This window comes from Gorilla gorilla, chromosome X, assembly GCF_029281585.2.
Source record: "Gorilla gorilla gorilla isolate KB3781 chromosome X, NHGRI_mGorGor1-v2.1_pri, whole genome shotgun sequence".
NCBI classification, from domain to species: domain Eukaryota; kingdom Metazoa; phylum Chordata; class Mammalia; order Primates; family Hominidae; genus Gorilla; species Gorilla gorilla.
This window is the reverse complement of record NC_073247.2, coordinates 92,453,531-92,468,603: the sequence shown is the minus strand read 5'-3', so window position 1 is coordinate 92,468,603 and position 15,073 is coordinate 92,453,531. Positions and strand designations below refer to the sequence as shown.

Here is a 15,073-nt window from a genome sequence, read left to right as displayed (position 1 = left end):
CTGACCTTGATGACAATATGATTGACTGGATTTAGGAGAACAAACTGGTCTTGAACTGTTACAGGAAGGAATAGGTTGATGCACTAATAAACTATCGTTAGTATAACCACTCTGTAATAATTTCTTGATTTGGATTCATTGTTATTAAGCATCTTTGTTATTGAGTCTTTTTTTTCTTTGGTTTATCACCAGTTAATATTGAGGGTCTAATACTAAGCTAACCAATAGGTTTTAAGAGATAGAGTCTCACTCTGTCACCCAAGCTGGAGTTCACTGACAAGATCATAGTTCACTGCAACTTTCAACTCCTGGGCTCAAGGGATCCTCCCACCTCAGCCTCCCTAGTAGCTGAGATTATAGGTAGGAATTACCACACTCTGGTACTAAGCTTTTAAGTCAGGATAGTAAATTAGTACATCTTGTATCACACTGGCCAAAACACTTTTTTTCTAATACTAATATTTTAGCAGATTACTGGTAATTTTTTTCTAAAATAATGGGTTGCATTGCTAATGGGTAGGACAATGAAGAAAGAAAGTAAGAAAAGAATCACATCCTTATAATAGATTCAAGATGTCACAGAGTAAGGAAGGCAAATCTATTATTGAAGACTACATGAAGAAAACCACAGTCTGGTTTGAACTTTGTTAATTTGGGTTACAATATTTCCTATAATAATTTTGAAGCAAAGCAATTTAAATATGTGAATAATAATATTCCAGTGCACATTAGACTATCATACACTTCAAATGGCATTTTCCTGTGCCTTTTTTCAAAGTCCATTCAGTGTTCTTAATTTCTAAAGGTAATTCATTAGCATTTAAAGATATTAGTAGAAAAAATTGACCAATTTCAGGAGAACCTTTATTTGAATTGTATTCAGTTTTAATTAATTCTTTGCTATGTTCTTGATATAATTGGAGGCTTTTATGGGATAACTTTATCCCTGTTACTGTTCATTAGCACTTATAATAGATGTTGAGAAAACACAGAAAATTAAGCCCAGATAAGTTTATTTTGCTGTTTATTAGGGTCAATGGTAAAAATACCCAGTTTAAAAAAATATGATGGATAGCATGTGTAATAGAAAAGAAATCCACAAAGAAGGAGGTGGTCAGTAATTCACAAGAGAAAACATTAAGGGTTCAGCAGAGTACTTACAAATATTAGGTATGAAGTAACAAAGTAAACTAGAAGCTTTAACATGAAGAGTTATAGAAACTTGATGCAGGATTAGTGTTTAATATATAGTAAGAGTGGCTATTCTTGGTCTTAAACAAATAGATTTAATTGGAAGGTGAGGAGTAGCAGTGCATGTTAAGTGTATTTAGGAATCTATAGACCAAAATGTGGCTGTGAAATGTGAAAAACACTGGATGGGGTTAAAAGGAGTGAGACATCTATATGGGATTATACTACAGACTAGACAGTATGGATGATGATTTCCTAATAGGTAAAAAAGCAGGATACCCAGATCAAACTAATGCTCGACACTGCCCTTCCCCTCCACACTCCAATTATAGCTATCATGTTGAGCCATATGAAATCACTGCTTTTGTATGTAGAAAACAATTATTGGCCATTTCATATTGTTTGGCCCATATAGAAATGCCCGAAAGGACCATTAAAGTTCTAATTAGCATATGGGGAAGGAACCCATAGATTTTATTTTATGGGAATAATGGTATCACATTCATAGCTAAAACGTAAGAGCTGGAGAGAATAATATTTTGCTTTAATTTTCTCTATCAAGGACACGATAAATAAACTGCAAAGGGTAGAGCAAGCATAGTTAGAGAAAAGAAAATGCAAGGTAGATTAGTACCTACTTGCTTAAGAGGCCCAAATTAATTAAAGCCTGCTATACTGAAATAATTTTCACTGGAAGATATTCTTTGTGAAATCAGAGTAGACAGGAGAAACAGAAATGGCCCAGTAGGCAAGTATATACAAAAAGGAAAAAAGAATAGATTCTAGAAACTATAGATGGTGAACTCAGCTTTAACCCCAGACAAAATTTTAGACAGGTTTATTCAACAGGTGTGTGTGCACTTTCAGAAGATAGTCAAATTAACTTTATTTTCTCTTTCATCTGAGCACTAGATACTATAAGGCAGCAATTTAAGAAACCTAATGTGGTCTTTGCAGTCTTAACCTTCATTCGTAGAAGTGTAGTTTCCTGATGAAGGAAAATAATACACTGTACTCTGTGCTGATAAGACCACTGGAACATTGTGCTCTTACTATTTTAAAAGGCTCAGACATTGATAAACTAGAGACCTCCCAGAAGAAAGTAACCACAATAATATTTATGGTGAAGGAGTGTTTTTCTTGAGGGGATATTAGGAAAGAGAAGTATCTATAAATTACAGCTGTGAGTAATGTAGAAGGACTTAACATGTCAAAAGAAAACTTAAGGTACAAATGATAGCTATCTTTATTTCATGGATTACCATGTAATAAAGGGAATTGACTTTTTTCTTTTTAGTTTATTTTTTAAAGATGGGATCTCGCTATGTTGCCCAGGATGGAGTGCAGTGGCTATTCCCACACAGATCATAGCACATCCTTCTGCCTCAGCCTCTGAGTAGCTGAGACTACAGGCACCACCATATTATATTCTTTTTTTAATGTTGCTCCCAAGGGTAGAACCTGGATAACTCTCTGGAAATTACACAGAGAGAGATAAAGTTCAATTAAAGGTAGAGTCTCCCCTAATTAGAGCAGCAGTACATATGAATTGGCCATTCCTGGAAAAGAAAAACCTTATCTTTACTAGTGTTTAGGCAGAGGTCGGAATGGCCATCTGCCATTTACGTTATAGAAAGGATAATTTTGTGAGGAGGTAGTTTGGACTAGAATTGATGGCTCCCAAACTTGGCAGAGTATCACCATCACTGCAGAGCTTGTTAGAAAAACATTTTAAGAGTTGTATATATTTTTGTAGATCACTTTTTCCCCAGTGAAGTATTTTACTCATTCCTGAAACTGGATAAGTGATACAAGCTTTGCAGAGTAGAATGTAAATTCCATGAGGACAGAGACCTCGTTTGACTTTTTTATTTTTTATTTTTTTTATTTTTTTTGAGATGGAGTTTTGCTCTTGTTGCCCTGACTGGAGTGCAATGGCACGATCTTGGCTCACCACAACCTCCGCCTCCCAGGTTCAAGCAATTCTCCTGCCTCAGCCTCCCGAGTAACTGGGATTACAGGCATGCGCCATCACGCCTGGCTAACTTTGTATTTTTAGTAGAAACGGGGTTTCACCATGTTGGTCAGGCTGGTCTCGAACTCCGTACCTCAGGTGATCCACTCCCTTGGCCTCCCAAAGTGCTGGGATTACAGGCGTGAGCCACCGCGCCCAGCCTATTTGACTTGTTTATAATCAGTATCTCCAGGATCTATCACAGTGCTTTAGCTCCTAGTAAGAGGTAAACCAATGTTATGTTTTAAAGAAAGCAGCTAAGTCCATTGATGGCTGTTTATTGATCTTATGACTTTATAAATTTGTAAAATATATACAGTAAATCTATTATCCTGTCATTATTTGAATATTTAAGAAGTATGGTCTATAATTGAGTTAGTTCATTTTGTCTTTTGTTAGAGAACAATTTAGAAGCTTATAGTATGGAATTTTAAATACAAATATCTAAGAGACATAATGGATTCTGAATAGAATATTGTATTCAAATACATTGTATTCAAATCTATATTTGACTAATTTATCTACTAGTGAATTATTCAACATTGCTAAAGAATTGTTTTTCTCAAAAGGAAAGTTCTTCAAATATTTTAAGACAATTTACATGTTTATGTTACCATTCAAGAAAAAACTATAGTTAGTTGATGGTTGGAAACTGACTGTAATCTCAGCTTTCAAAATATAAAGGAGTCATAAGTATTGTTTTTTATAAGTTGCAAATTCTTAACAACAGTGGGTGAAGAAGCACACATTGTTTTCTTGACTAAAATTATGTTGATTGATTGCCCTGTTTTAATGAGTTTTTAGAAGTGTATTGCCATTTTACTTTTGTGACATAGTGGAGTTAAATTTTTTAGTAAATAGAGCCTGGGATAATGTTACTTAACTTTTAGGGTGCTTTTGAAATAATTAAGTTACTAATCAAAGTAACTAATTATATATACTAAAACTTATTACATAACCTTGAAGTATTATAGATTTTGAAGTTTAACCGTGAGAATGTAATGATGCCATTATAGTGAATACATCAGGCTAGGAGTATGGGGTTTTTTGATCATTTATTTGTAGTTGTTTCTTACATTTAATACTTCATTCTACTTACAGGGGAAGTTAAATTGCTCATCTCTAGACTTGCATCATGCTTATAATAAAACTAAAAAGAAACAGTTCACTCAGTGGCATTTGATAGAGACATTTAGATAGAACACAGTGATAGCCTTGTGCATGTTTGTGTATGTGTGCAAGTGTGTATGTGTGTGTTCATTTTTTAAACTGTTACTTTAGAGAAAAGGAAAAATGGTTTGGAGCATTCTCCTCCCCCCAAGGAAGTGTGTGATATTCATGCTAGAAGAATGAGATCCAGTTCTTCCCAGTAAAATACTCACGAATTGGTCAGAAGTGAACACTTTTCAATTGTATCCGTATAATCAATTATCAACCATTAACATTTGGGGAACGTGTTCCTAATAAAGGCTACTGTAGTAAGTAAAGCAAGAATCAGTACTAAAAAATAATGGCTAAATGGAGAATACATGCAAAAGAGAGTGTTGACATTGTTTCTTTTTTTTTTTTTTTTTTTTTTTTTGAGACGGAGTTTCGCTCTTGTTGCCCAGGCTGGAGTACAATGGTGCGATCTCGGCTCACTGCTACCTCCACCTCCCAGGTTCAAGCAATTCTCCTGCCTCAGCCTCCAGAGTAGCTGGGATTACAGGCATGCACCACCAGGCCCAGCTAATTTTTGTATTTTTAGTAGAGACGGGGGTTTCTCCATGTTGATCAGGCTGGTCTCGAACTCCTGACCTCAGGTGATCTGCCCACCTCACCCTCCCAAAGTGCTGGGATTACAGGCATGAGCCGACGTTATTTCTTAATGTATAGAGACTAAGACTTGTTTATATTAACAATCACTGAGAAAAAATATAGAGATATCATTTCCAGTGCCAGATGAATAAATAAATAAACCACTGAACTGGGAGAAGGAACATTTAATGATATATGTCATACCTTATGTTAGATTTTTCTTGAATAGGTATTAGTGACTATTGGGAAGAACCTAATAGAAAATGTATGTTTAAGATAAAAATGTATTTTGAAAAGTATTAAGTGAAATTTTAAAATTTTCCTCATTCTTTTAACACAAAGCAGTTGGCTTCATTTCTCTTGTTTCTTTATGGTCCTTATCCATACATTTGTGCATAAATTTACATAGTTGATAGTGTACACATAATTTTGTATTTTACATTTTTGCTGTGTAACCCCTAATTTTTTTCACATTGCTTTTTATATTATTGATTGCTATGTAATAGTCTATCAAATATTCCATAATTTAATACATAACCATTCCCTTGATACTGGACTTGTAGGTTGTTTTTAATTCACTGGCTTCATAAATAGTACTACTTTAAATATTTTATATATGTAACTGTTTTTTGCTAATCAGTTATGTCCCCAGGATAGATGCCCAGAGGTGGAGTAATGGATGTGCATGTTTTCATGGCTCTTCAAGTATATTGCCAAGTTATTTTCCTAAGGGATCATCTCACTGTATGGTGCTTTTAGAAATAGAGGTGTATATCAGTTTCAAGTAGTAATTGCTAACATTAGGTTTTTGAATTTTTAGAAATGCTAATTTATTAGGTGTAAATTTATGCCTCATTTTCATTTAAATTTCTTTGATAACTGGCAAAATAGTTGTATGTTTTCTGTGAGTCAGCATATTATTTATATTTCCTATATTGTACCTTATCTGTTAACTTTTTTTTACCAAATCATCTTTTGGGTGTTGATGGTGTTCTTATAGCTCATTAGTTTTATATGTATTTTAAAATATTAAGATTTTTCCATCTTGTAAATATTTTCAATTTTTTCAATTTTTACTTTTTTTGTAAAGCAGTTTTTAAAAGTAAACTAACAGCACAGCTAAAAGATAATATACCAGAGATGCAAAGATGGTTCAACATTTACAAATCTGTAAATGAAATACATCACATAAACAGAATCGAGGAAGAAACCATAATCATCTCAGTAGATGGCAGAAAAAGCATTTCTTAAAATTCAGTATTCCTTTTTTTTTTTTTTTTTTTTAATTTGAAACGGAGTTTCGCTCTGTTGCCCAGGCTGGAGTCCAGTGGCGCCATCTCGGCTTACTGCAACCTCCGCCTTCTGGGTTCAAGAGATTCTCTGGCCTCAGCCTCCTGAGTAACTGGGATTACAGGTGTACACCACCACATCTGGCTAATTTTTTGTTATTTTAGTAGAGATGGGGTTTCACCATGTTGGCCAGGCTGGTCTCAAACTCCTGACCTCAAGTGATCTGCCTGCCTCAGCCTCTCAAAGTGCTGGGATAATAGGCGTGAGCCACCATGCCCGGCTTCAGCATTCCTTTTTGGTAAAAATCCTCAACAAATTGGGCATAGAAGGAACATATCTGAAAATAATAAAGGGCATGTATGATAAACCTACAGCTAGTGTCATATTGAATGAGGGAAAGCTGAAAACATTTCTTCTAAGAACTGGAGCAAGACAAGAGAGTGCCTGCTTTCACTCCTCCTATTCAACATAGTAATGGAAATCCTAGCGAGAGTGGTCAGATGAGAGAAGAAATAAAAGGCATCCAAATTGGAAAAGAGGAAGTCAAATTACCTCTGTTTGCTGATGATATGGTCTTATACCTAGAAAATTCTAAAGACTCCTCCAAAGGACTACTAGATTTGATAAATGAATTCAGTTAAGTTTCAGGTTACAAAATCAAAGTACAAAAATTAGTAGCATTTCTGTACACCAAAAGTGACCAAGTTAAGACAAAATCAAGAAGCCAATAATAGCTACAAAAAAACCCCAAAAATCTAGGAATATATTTAACCAAGGAGGTGAAAGATCTCTACATAGAAAACTACAGAACACTTAGGAAATTGTAGATGACACAAACAAGTAGAAAAATAGCCTGTGCTCATGGATTGTAAAAAACAATATTGTTAAAATGATCATACTGCTGAAAGCAACCTACAGATTCAGTGTAATCTCCATGAAAATACCAATATCATTTTCACAGAAATAAAAAATAATCCTAAAATTCATATGGAACCAAAAAGAGTGCAGATAGCCACAGTAGTCCTGAGCAAAAAGAACAAAGCTGGAGACATCATGTTACCTGATGTAAATTACATTGCAAGGTTCTAGTAACCAAAACAGCATTGTACGGGTATAAAAATAGACAAACAGACCAAAGGAACAGAATAGAAAACCCAGAAATAAATCTACATATTTATAGCCAACTGATCTTTGACAAAGCTGACAAGAACATGCATTGGGAAAAGGACACCCTCTACTATAAACAGTGCTGGGATAAATGAATGTTCATATGCAGCAGAATAAAACTGGACCCGTATCTCTAACCATATAAAAAATCAACTCAAGATGAATTAAAAACTTAAATGTAATACCCACAACTATAAAAATAATAGGGGAAAACAGCAAAAACTCTTTTGGACATTGGTCTAGGCAAAAAATTTACGAGTAAGACCTCAAGGCCGGGTGTGGTGGCTCATGTCTGTTACCCCAGCACTTTGGGAGGTTGAGGTGGGCAGATCACCTGAGGTCAGGAGTTCAAGATCAGCCTGCCCAACATGGCAAAAGCCTGTCTCTACTTAAAATACAAAAAATTAGCTAGACGTGGTGGCAGCCGCCTGTAATCCCAGCTACTCAGGAGGCTGAGGCAGGAGGATTCCTTGAACCTGGGAGGTAGAGGTTGCAGTGAGCCGAGATCACACCACTGCACTCCAGCCTGGGTGACAAGAGTGAAACTCCATCTAAAAAAAAAAAAAAAACTGAAAAGCACAGGCAACAATAACAAAAATAGACAAATGGGACTTACTGAAGTCCTAAAGTACTAAAAAGCTTATGCACAACAAAAGAAGCACCAGCAGAGTGAAGAGACAATCTGTAGAATGTGTAGAATTGGAGAAAATAATTGCAAATTATCCATCTGATAGGGGACTAATAACCAAAATATACAAGGAACTCAACTCAACAACAAAACTCAGAAACAATCCCATTAACAAGTGGTTAAAGACATAAATAGATATTTTTCAAAAGAAGACGTGCAAATGGCCAACAGGTATACGAAAAAATGCTCGGCCGGGTGTGGTGGTTCACGCCTATAGTCCCAGCACTTTGGGAGGCTGAGGCTGGTGGATCACCTGAGGTCAGGAGTTTGAGACCAGCCTGGCCAATATGACAAAACCCTGTCTCTACTAAAAATACAAAAATTAGCTGGGCGTGGTGGCGGGCACCTGTAATCCCAGCTACTCAGGAGGCTAAGGCAGGAGCCTGAACCTGGGAGGTGGAGGTTGCAGTGAGCTGATATGGTGCCACTGCACTTCAGCCTGGGTGACAGAGCAAGACTTCATCTCAAGAAAGAAAGAAAGAAAGAGAGAGAGAGAAAAAAAAAAAGAAAGAAAGAAAGAGAAAGAGGGAGGGAGGAAGGAAGGAAGGAAGAAAGAAAGAAAGAAAAAATGCTCAACATCACTAATTATCACAGAAATTTAAATTAAAACCACAATGAAATATCATCTTACCTCTGTCAGATTGGCTATTAATAAAAATATATATTTTAAAAAAACATGTTGGTGAGGCTGTGCAGAAAAGAACTCTTAACACACTGTTGGTAGGATTATAAATAAGTACAGCCTCTGTGGTAAATAGTGTGGAGATTTCTCAAAGAACTAAAAATAGAATGTCCATTCAATCCAGCAAACCCATTACTGGGTATATACCCCAGAGGAAAATAAATCATTATATCAAAAAGATACTTGCACTAGTATGTTTATAATGGCACTATTCACAATAGCAAAGATATGAAATCAACTTAAGTGTCCATCAGTGGATGAATGGATAAAGAAAATGCTTTGGAAGGCCAACGTGAAAGGATCACTTGAGCCCAGGAATTCAAGACCAGCCTGGGCAACAGAGAGACCCAATCTCTAAAACAACAGCAAAAAATTAGCTGGGCATGGTGGCACACACCTGTGGTCCCAGCAACTCAGGAGGCTGAGGTGGGAGGATCAGTTGAGCCCAGGAGGTCTTGGCTGCAGTGAGCTGTGATAGTGCCACTGCATTCCAGCCTGGGCGACAAAGCAAGATCGTGTTTAAAATAATAATAATAATAATAATAATAATAATAATAATAATAATAATAAAATAAAAATGAATAAATTGAAAAAATAAAAAAAGGAAAATGTGCTATATATACATAATCAAGTACTATTCAGCCATAAAAAAAATGAAGTCATGTTATTTGCAGCAATACAGATGGAAGTGGAGGTCATTATCTTAAGTGAAACAAGCCAGGTACAGAAAGTCAAATATCACATTTTCTCATGAACTCATAAGTGGGTGCTACAAAATGTGTACATCTGGATGTAGAGAGTGGAATGGTAGACAGTGGAGACTCAGAAGGGTGAGGCTGTGGGAGGGGAATGGATGTTGAGAAATTACTTAATGAGTACAGTGTATCATATTTGGGTGTTGTATGCCCTAAAAACCCTGCCTTGACCACTATGCAATCTTTGCATGTAACAAAATTGCACACATAGCCCATGAATTTGTATGAGTAACAAAATAGTTTTAAAAAAATGTAGTTTGCTTATGTACTTAGCTGTGTTTCTTTGGCCATTAAGGAACTCAAATATTTGTTAGATGAATGAGTGGATTTTCTTTCTGGTAGTTATTTATTTTCCCCTCTCTTTCTGTGGCTCTTGCTGTCCTTCTCTTTTTGTTTGTTTCATTCATTTATTCATTTTTATTGGCAAATAATTTTGTATATTCAAGGCGTACAATGTCATGTTTTGATCTATGTATACATTACAGAAAGATTAAACCAAACTAATTAGCATATCCATCACCTCACCAACATTTTCTTGTGGTGAGAACATTACAAATCTATTCTTTTAGCAATTTTGAAATACACATTTTATTATTATTAACTGTGGTCACCATGTAGTACAGTAAATCTCAAAACTTGTTGCTCCAGTCTAACTGAAACTTTGTGCCCTTTGATCAGCATCTCCCCTTTCCTCACCCCTCTCCTTTCCTTGTATCCTCTGGTAACTACCTTTCTACTCTGTTTTTATGAAATCAACTTTTTTAGCTTCTACATAAATGATATCAACCAGTATTTGTTTTTCTGTGCTTGGCTTATTTCACTTAGCATAATGTCTTCTAATTTCATCCAAGTTGTTGTGAATGGCATAATTTCCAATTTCTTTCCTTTATAAGACTTAATGATTTTTGCATGTGTGTGTGTGTGTGTGTGTGTGTGTGTGTGTGTGTGTGTGTATAAAACACATTGATTCATTCATCTGATGGACACTTAGATTGCAACCATATCTTGGCTATTGTGACTAATGCTGCAACGAACATGAGAGTGCAGACATCTCTTTGACATTGATTTCAATCCCTTTGAATATATATCCAGAAGTAGGATTACTGGATCATATGGTATTTCCATTTTCAGTTTCTTGAGGAACCTCCATACTATTTTCCAAAATGTTTCAATTTACATTGCTGCCAACAGTATGCAAGACTTTTCCTTTTCTCTATGTCCTTACCAACAGATTAGTATTTGTCTTTTTGATAATACCCATTCTAACAGGTGTGAAGTGATATATCATTGTTCCTTTAATTTGCATGTCCCTGATGACTGGAGATGTTGAGCATTTTTTCGTATATCCATTGGCCATTTGTATGTCGTCTTTTGAGAAATGTTTGTTCAGACCTTTTGCCCATTTTTAATTACTTTTTTTTGCTATTGAGTTTCTTATATATTTTAGATATTAACCCCTTATCAGATAGATGGTATGCAGGTATTTTCTCCCAATCTGTGAGTTGTATCATCTGTCTGCTAATCATTTCCTTTGCTGTACAGAAGCTTTTTAGTTTGATACTATCCCATTTGTCTATTTGTGATTTTGTTGCCTGTGTTTGGAGTCCTACCCAAGAAATCATTGGCTAGAACAATGTTCTGAAGCTTTTCCCTTATGTTTTCTTCTAGGAACCTTACTGTTTGATATCTTCTGTTTAAATCTTTGATTCATTTTGAGTTGGTTTTTGTACATGTTATGAGAATAGGGTTCAATTTCATTCTTTTGCATGTAGATATCCAGTTTCCCAGCACCACTTATTGAAGAAACTGTCCTTTCCCCATTGTGTGTTCTTGGAATCTATGTTGAATATTGTTTTATTTTAAATGCTTGGGTGAATTTCTGGACTTTATATCCTGTTCCCTTGGTTGATGTGTCTGTTTCTACGTCAGTATCATGCTGTTTCTATTAAATAAGCTTTATCATACATTTTAAAATCAGGGAGCATGATGCCTCTAGCTTCATTGTTTTTGCATAAGAGTGTTTTAGCTGTTTGGGGTCTTTTCTGGTTTCACTTGAATTTTAGGATTTTTTTTCTATTTATGTGAAAAATGTCATTGAAATTTTCATAGAGATTGCATTAGATCTGTAAATGTTGTTGGGTAGAATGGACATTTTTGACACTGAGCTGCTGAATGGATGAAAAACCATGACCCAATAATATGCTGCCTACAGGAGACTCATCATCTCTAAGGACACCCATAGACTGAAAATGGAGAGATGGAAAATATGTTCCATACAAATGGAATCCAAAAGAGAACAGGAGTAGTTTTCTTTATATCAGATATAAGAGAATTTAAAAAGTGAATAGTGACAAAAAACGTCATATGTAATGATAGAGATGTTAGTTCATCAAGAAGTTTGGCAGTTGTAAATATATATGCACCCAACATTGGAGCACCTAAATATATAAGCCATGTATAATAAAAACTGAAGGGAGGGAGGGAGGAAGAGAGAGAGAGACACTGCAACTGCAATACAATAATAGGAGACATCAATACCTCACTTTCAACATTGGACAGATTATGTAGACAGAAAATCAATAAGGAAACATTGTACTTAAACCACATTTCAGACTAATTGGTCCTAATAGACATTTATAGAACATTTCAGCTCAAGTACATGTGGAATATTCTCCAGGATAGATCGTATTTTAGGACACAAAGCAAGTCTTAACAAATTTAAGAAGATTGAAATAATATTAAGCATCTTTTCTAATTACAATGGCATGAGACTAAAAATAACAGGAGTAATCTTGGAAGGCTCACAGATGTATGCAAATTAAGCAACATACTTTTGAAAAACCATAAGTCAAAGAATAAATTAAAAGGGAAATTGAGGCAAATGAAAATGGAAACGCAACCTACCAAAACTTATGGGATGCAGCAAAAACAGTCCTGAGAGGTAAGTTTATAGCAATAAACATTAAAAAAGATAGAAAATATTAACATTGAACCTCAAGGAACTAGAAAAAGATGAACAAAGTATGCCCAACCTTAGCAGAAGGAAGGAATAAGGAAGATTGGAGCAGAAATAGACAAGATAGAGACTTGAAAAACAACAGAAAAGATTAACAAATCTTAAAGTTGGTTTGTTGAAAAGGTAAACAATATTGACAAATTTTTAGGTAGACTTAGGAAAAAAAACAAAAGAAAAGACTCAGAATCAGAGATGAAAGTGGAAACTGAACAGACAAATAACAAGTAATGAGATTGAGTCAGTAATAAAAAGTCTTCCATCAAATAAAAGCTTAGGACCAAATGGCTTTTCTGTTGAATTCTACCAAACATTTAAAGCAGAACTTACACTAATGTTTTTCAAACTCTTCCAAAAAATTGAAGAGGAGAGAATACTTTCAAATTCATTTTATGAGGTCAGCATTACCCTGATACCAAATTCAGGCAGTGTTAATACAGGGAAACTAAAGGCCAATATCCCTTTTGAGAATAGATGCAAAAGGCTGGGTGCAGTGGCTCATGCCTGTAATCCCAGCACTTTGGGAGGCTGAGGTGGGCAGATCACCAAACCTGTGTGATCATTTCAATAGATGCAGAAATAGTATTTGACAAAATTCAACATGTATTCATAATAAAATCTCAACATAAGAGATATAGAAGGAATGTATCTTGGCTGGGCACGGCGGCTCATGCCTGTAACACCAGCACTTTGGGAGGCTGAGGTGGGCGAATCATCTGAGGTCAGGATTTCAAGACCAGCGTGACTAACATGTTGAAACCCCATCTCTAATAAAAAGATGCCCATTCTCGCCACTTATATTCAATGTAGCACAGGAAGTCTGAGCCAGTGCATTTAGGCCAGAAAATGAAAGAAACAAATGAAAATGAAAGAAACAAAATCCATCCATATAGTAAAAGAAGGAGTGAAATTTTCTGTTTTCTGATGACATGATCTTATATGTAGAAAACCCTAAAAATCCACCAAAAGAACCCTCTTATAACTGATATACAAATTGAGTAATGTTGCAGATTACAAAATGAACTTGACAATCTACATTGTTTCTAAACTCTAACAATGAACTATCCAAAGAACTCAGTGAAACAATTCCATTTACGATAGAATCTAAGAAAGTACTTTGGAGTAAATTTAAGTATAGGTGAAAGAGCTGTATAGTGAAAACTATAAAACATTGATGAAAGAAATTGAAGATTCAAATAAATGGAAAGATATCCCATGTTCATGGATTTGCTTTCTATCTCCTGCAGCTCCCCTTCTCAAAATTGCTTTTCTGTTTTGTTTTTTTTTTTCCCCTTCTATTGGTAATGATGTTTTTTGCTTTTATACTGCAAGCAGTGATTTTAATCTGGGGCAGTTTCTTACCCTAGACAACATCTAGAGATATTTTTGTTTGTCACAACTTAGTGTGGGGGGGGATCCTACTAGCATGTAGTGGGGACAGGTGAGGGATGCTGCAAAACACCCTACAATGGAAAGTCCCCACAGCAAAGAATCATTCAACAGAGAATATCAATAGTTTCAAGGTTGAGAAGCCCTGCCTTAAAGTAACCTTTCTCCCCTGCATCTACCTGCAAAGTATGAAGAGACAAAAGCAAAGCAGAAGTAATGGTTGATTGTTTTAAGGAACTCAGAGCAGTAAGAAATGTTTCACTGGAGAAGGAAGATTTCTGAAGTCCCAAATTAGGGTACCAGTCCTTCCTATCTTGGAGTCATGGGATTTTCTTGTGGTTGAGATGGGAACACCTGCCAAAAAGAAATCCTCTTGCCTGATACTGATGCTTATGCAGTTCCTCCCATTATTTACTCAGCATCTTGCAGTATTACATAACTACTCAGGTCTCTTATGTGTTCTAATTGTTTATATTCAACATGTCACTGATTTTGCTATTCATTATTCATTTTTTGTCATTTTGTCAGTTAAAATGGCCAGTGGATCTGCCTTTGCCTGAAAGAAAGACTTCATTGCTCTTAAAATTGTGAGATGTTGAAAGATTTCATATTTTTGATTGTGGCATGGTTCTAATCATACTAATCTAGCTAGAACTCAGTTCTTGCTTTAATCTTGCCCTGCTTGAACATGAAGCTATTTTCATTTTGTACTATATTATTTATGTAGTGTGGTAAAATGTCACTTTGCCTCAAGGTGACCTTTGAAGTTATAGGGAGCCTATGTTTTGATTAAAATACATTGTGTGGGGTGTTAAGCACTTTTAGTGTATAAGGGAAGATGAAGGATTTCACAGGGCAAGTGGGTGGCTGTAAATTTTTACATAGAGATCAAGATTTGTTTTTTAGCTATGAGCAGAATCCACGTGGTATTTGGAGAAGAATTGTGTAGACTTATGCTATATTATGGCATTTTTTTTTTAAGAAAATGGAGAACAAGGCAAAGCGAACAAGAAAAAAAAATGAGATAGGACTTAAAATGACTTCATAGGAGATGAAGCCTTTAAAGTTCATTGTTAACTAGAGGGAG

At 35.4% G+C, this 15,073-nt stretch overlaps 1 protein-coding gene across 1 annotated transcript in view; it reads left to right on the top strand.

Annotated features, from left to right (window-relative positions):
* Positions 1–15,073, top strand: part of BRWD3 (bromodomain and WD repeat domain containing 3) — a 140,310-nt gene that overhangs the window by 48,305 nt on the left and 76,932 nt on the right. The window lies entirely within an intron of this gene.